Raw genomic sequence first — 6,176 nt, 5'->3', positions numbered from 1 at the left:
AAAGTCAATCTATTATTGCCCGGCCGGCATCGCGCACGGCGGACGTGAGGCGGCACACAACGACGGAAGCTTTGCCCAAGCCGGATTAGCAAACGGCGAGAAACTGCCGTATTGTAATAAGTCGTGGTTATCAGCGCGTGAAATGACAAGGAATAGCTCGATCATAACCTACGCTTATCCATACCGGCCTAGTCGCTGCGGTCGCGGATATGACACATAGCGTTACAGAAAGGTGTTCACAAAGCATTAACAGCCCTGCTCGTGTATTTAATAACATTTTCTACTCATCGGACCTTTGCGCTAGCTGTTACCAAAACTAAGATAAATCCTAAGCAATTCGCCCACCTTGCAGTCTTGCTGACATAATGTGACTGGTGAAAGTTATTCTAATGCATGCACATAAATCGTATTCACATGTGCATATGTTGATTGTTTACTTCAGCATGAAAAAAAAAGATATGCTCCATCTGTATAATTTCACATAATTACATTTTCCTTCCTTTCTTTCCTTTTCTTTTACTGTTGTGGTGGGTTGAGTACAATGTACAAACAAAATATTTGTCACTTTTGCACTACTCCATCACTTAAGAACAGCAAATCAGCAATCAGGACCGATATACTAATTTTCTTATTATTTTTAAAATTTGTATTCATTATGAGACAGATCACACTTAGCTTGCTTGCTTTATAACAAGCTCTTGGTCAACGACGACACGTATGTTTGGGACTCTGAAGTAAACTGTGCAGTGCATCTGTCTCGGCATTCTTTGGAATGACAAGCCAAACCTTCATCTTCTGCAAGTGTGGAAACTAACAGTTTATGCAACCACACACCCATAACACTTCTACAAACCTGTCATTCTTATACACAAATGGTTGAAGTGTGATGTCAAAATATATGTCACTTTCATCACTCATTGATTCATGCGCGACATCTCTTGTACTAATCAAGACTTGGCTAAACGATACCATCTCAAATAAAATTTTTCTTTCCACATCTGCATACAATACTTTTTGTTGTGAATGATGCAACTGCATAGAAGGTGGCATGCTCATAGCTTTAAAAAAATAATTTCTTGCAGTTCACTGGCGTTCGTTCATTCGTAGAGCACATTTTCATTTCACTTCAATGCTCAAGCAGAATGTTATCATAAGCAAATACTACTGCCCTCCAGATGTAAATTAAGCATTTTCAAGCGAGTTTCAAAACATTCTATATGAAGTGCATATGCTATTTTGGCATTCTACTCTGATCATTTATGGCAATTTTAATTTCTCCGTTATTAACTGGACAACAGAATCTGTCGCAGCTGCTCATGCTCAATAGCACGTTTTCCTTCATTTCTGTCTACACTTCCCATTACCTCAACTCATTACTCTCCCAACCTGTTCATCATGTACATTGGCCAATATTCTAGATCTCATCAGAGGTAGACAAATTAACATTCAAATATGCAAAGCCATCAAAATCGCCCTGGGCCTACCATCTACGGCTTCGACTATGAGACTTCTCAAGATGGGCGTACACAACCCTTGGCAAGAATTAGCAAGCTCATAAAGCCAGTCAGTTAGAATGACTTAACCTCACGCCCACCGGGAGATCAGTGCTGCAACGGCCGAGCTGCGGTGAAACCTTTATAAGCCACCATGGACCGAAAAGGAAGAATTCCTCCAAACATCCGCAAATCCCTTTGCAAAGCACCAATCACACGCAACATGCACCTCACGTACAACAAAACAAGAAGACAAACCCGAGTGGATGCCCTGCGGCGAAGACACAAGCAAGATCCGGACGCCAGATACATCGACGCAGCCAAATACCCGCAATGAAATGCTTACACCCTGAACGTCGTAGATTCTCAGGGTAGAGAGCTAGCGTCTGCCGGGTCCATGCACAAAACCCTGAGACTGCAGAAGAGACTGCAATCACCCTAGCAACTACCACGTGCAAGGACGCAGCTATCGTTTTTTCTTATTCTGAAGCAGCTGTCACGAACTACGCTAAGGGTCACGTGTCGACAGAAGCACTAAAGATATTGAAGCACAACAGCACTCTGATCCCCTACACCTGCGTGACCTGGGTTCCTGGGCATGACGGGCTGGAGGGGAACGAAGCAGCACATGCTGCGGCCCGAGGCCACACCTGCCGGCCCAACCCTTCCTACTCTCAAGATGCCCAGTCTGCGTCAGCAGGAGCAGAGACCGTACCCGTCACCTACTCAGAGATCCTTCAACATCACAGGGTGGAATGCAGGGTGTAGCCACCACCTCACCCAAACCTCACCAAAGAAAAAAGTACCACACTCGGAAGACTACAGAGTAACACTTACACCCACGGAATACTCATGCACAGACTATACCCAATGCTACAAGGATACCACTGCCCAATGTGCGACTTACCAGACTCCTTGGCGCACCTGATTCTCGAGTGTCCATGGCATCTAAATGCAGATGCATCGCCTTCACCGAAAGAATATAATGCCAGACAAGAAAGCGAAGACCTCATTGAAACGTGGGAGGCCAAGCTCGTCTCCAAGGGCCCGGAACACCAATGACACCTCGTAGCCAGGGCCAAGGAGTCAGCAAAGGCCAGAGGGTTCCTGGAATGAGGAGACCTCCCACAGAGAGTAGAACTGGGATTTAACCCGGATACTGTTTCAAAAATAAATGTTTATTCATCCTCCTCATCTCGACGAGCGATCCTCTAATCTGTTCCGGCATTACTCACCTGGACAGGCTGTCTGATCATGCAGTTATAGTAGGTCTGCTTGACTTATCTTTAACAAAAAAGAAAGCATGGCATGGCAAAGATGCATATTATGTGACAAAGAATGCCAGCTGCTACTAAAATCCACACGTCAGCAAGTGTACAGCTATGATTTTTTATGAATAACAGTGATTATGGCACGTAGTAAACCCCTATTCACAGCCTGACATAATCATAATTCTGGTGGTGACGTAGTTCCCGAGTTATAGTGTGTGCAGTCATTAAATGACATGTTTTGTTGAGTGTCCACCTGCGAAGAGATCACTGCATGCCCTGACTTCCCCATGCAATCTGACATGTCTGAAATTGTTATTAATTAGTCGGGCATTTTTACCTTACTAAACAGATTAAAAAATTCATTTACATCAGGTCACAGCAAATTTAATAACAAGCTACTCAAGAATGTGTCACAGTGTCTCGACATACCCCCCTGGGTCCATTCCTAAGACTAGTGAGTGGCTAAAGTCATCCCATTCTATAAATCCGGCGAGTGTTTCTCACCCTTTAACTACCAATAAAGATCAACCAGCACAATTTGCAAACTTATGGAACACATTATTATTTCACAAGTCATCGACTATTTCGAAGATCCCAGTTGAACATTCAACTACCAGCACAGGTTTTCATTTACATTACGACTTAACATCAAACCACCACATTTACTCCATCTTTGCAGCAGTTGGTCACTCTCTTGGCATCATCAAATGAAACCTAAAGCATGCTCTTGTCAACATACATAAACTTGCTTACACTACACTAATCCACACAAAGCTCGAATACTCATCACTAATATAGTACTCTGGCAGGTATACATTGTTGACGAGATTGCATTTGTTCGAAACTGGGCTGCTCACCTTCATATTTTCGAACTATTCATCTTACACTTGAGTGTCATCATTAAAAGCACGTACCGATTTACAAGCACTATCCCTTCGCCACAAATCAGTGCGTCTTTGCCTGCTTGACAAACTTTATAATCATACTTCCCTTCACAATCATTTCTTTCGGTCACCACCTGTCGTCTTTTCATGCTGGGATCACCACCTCAAATTCAAGTGCACATCATGTCACACGTTACAATATGCATGCTCTTTTACACCCTGCATCATCACTGAATGGAACTGCTTTCCCTCTGATATTGCCACAGAATCTGACACTAAAATTTTACAACGTGCTATGCACTGTTAATTAGTTGCCTTTTTTATTACATTCTTGTTTAGTTATTTTTGTGAGTTACTAATAAATACCTGTATTAATACCGTAGTTCATGTGGGCATGCATATTTTCAACATTTGATTGTTCTGTGTGCATAACTTTCGTTTTGCAATTCTTATGATTTCTAACACTCTGTTTCTTAATAGCTAAGCAATGTTAGCATACTTTTGTTCTGTACTTTGTCCTATTATTTATTGTAACTATTACTTTGTAATCTCATTTATGTTTGTACTCCTCCCTCCCTTGTTATGTAATGCGCTCAACTGAATGCCTTTAAGGGCACCATTGAGCACTGCAGCATTGCTACTTTGATGTAGCAGTGTTGTGAGGCATTTTGCCACCCCAGGTAAAGTTAACTACTGCACTCCTCTCCACTCTAGTACCAAATTCAGGCGCATCATACAAATAATTTTAAGGCACATTGTAAGGCATTGGTAACTAGTATGGGAAGAAAGTTGGTGCATGGGTTTCCAGGCGTCACGTCATTGTTATTTCAAAAGTCAGTCATCCATAGTGCATTTGAAATTGGATATTTTACGGAATCCAACATTGTCCTTTGACCATTGGCGAAATGTAGATGTTAAAGTGGGGTGAGGAACGACTAGGTGCGATGTGCCCATCTAGAGCTGCCAAACCTAAGTGGCCACCTGTTTCGCCTACAATACAAAATACCTCTGCTTGGTTGTGTTGCTGGTCAGATATATACCTACAAAATAACAGAAGGTGCTGCTGTGCCAATATATTCACAAAAGTCTTACATGATTTTACAGGTGCCATCCATTAGCATTAAAACATGGCCTGCTCAACAAGCACAGTATCTTCAGAGGAAATTGTAGTGTTATATCTTGCATACAGAAATGTCGAAACGTGTAAACAAGGCACCGTGCTAAAATTTGTCTTGTGAATTCCTACTGTGCCAACTGTGCAGATTGATGACATATAGTTCGATGTGGGAGCTGGCCCAATCCACATGTACACAAAGGAAAATGATTCACCTCTTAAATATGTGAAATGACGCCTAGGTAGGCACAATAAATTTTCAGCTCTGTATGCTTCAGTGTTATGCTAGAAGAAAACGTTTTTTTTTAGTGTGTTGCTGATTCACAATTATATACCAACTATGCGTATAGAAGAAGAATCTGCAATCTTTTAGGCTGTGTGTTAAAATACCATGTATACAAACCAAGGGAAAACATTGGGAAGGCGGGAGATGGAAATTTAAGAGGATGAGCAAAACGAGAACATGGTGAAAGCAGGAGCCAATATTTCAACAAGTGGGCTTGTCTTCTTCAAGACGGCATATGCTTTCCTCATCACAGTTACACATATTAAGAATTAGTTCAGTTGATGCCCAGCCTGATACTGCGTGATTATACTGACACATATGCATACAATTGTTTGTCCTTTTTCTGTGGATTGCATTTCACCTACTAACAACTGAAAGATATCAGTCAACGCAAGATGAAAATAGTGTTGTACTTTGCGGATGGTATATATGTATATGTATATATATATATATATATATATATATATATATATATATATATATATATATATATATATATATATATGCGCTTGACAAACCATGCTCACCGCTAGGTTGTGCTTTAAGTGGCACATGTTTTTTTGGGCACAGGTTTGACCAATAAAGAGTTAATGCTTTGAAGTGATGTTGCCAGTGTGTTATTCTACACTGTCACGACAACGCGACAATGCTCTGAAGTATATTTATTGATTTGACAGCAAGAATTCCATAGACATTCTCTGTGGCATGAAGGAAGGAGATGCAGATCTGAATCATTATCATAATTATATATACATATTATTACTGTATTAACCATTAATATATGTCGTTGTACTGTGCGGTAGTACAATACATAGTATACAGATCAACACAGTCAGTGCTCAAAGTTACCCGGGCCTGGAGAGAGTCCGTCCTCTCTTCCATTTTCTGAGCAACGGCTCGGCCCCTCCTTTGCAGGTCAACTGTAACACTGCGGCAACCATTCGACAAGCACTAAAAGTGATTTTATTTCCAGTAGTGCCTTCTGAGGGGAAATTCCAATTCTCCAATTTTTGGAATAATGACTTAAATAAATAACAACTCGGTTTACAACCTCTGTCTGAGCAGCGTGATCATGAATGCCTTAAATTGTTGCATAATCTAATTAACACCCCACGCTACTCATTAAAG

This window comes from Dermacentor albipictus, unplaced genomic scaffold (assembly GCF_038994185.2).
Source record: "Dermacentor albipictus isolate Rhodes 1998 colony unplaced genomic scaffold, USDA_Dalb.pri_finalv2 scaffold_21, whole genome shotgun sequence".
In the NCBI taxonomy this organism is placed as follows: domain Eukaryota; kingdom Metazoa; phylum Arthropoda; class Arachnida; order Ixodida; family Ixodidae; genus Dermacentor; species Dermacentor albipictus.
Note: the sequence above shows the minus strand (reverse complement) of the source record.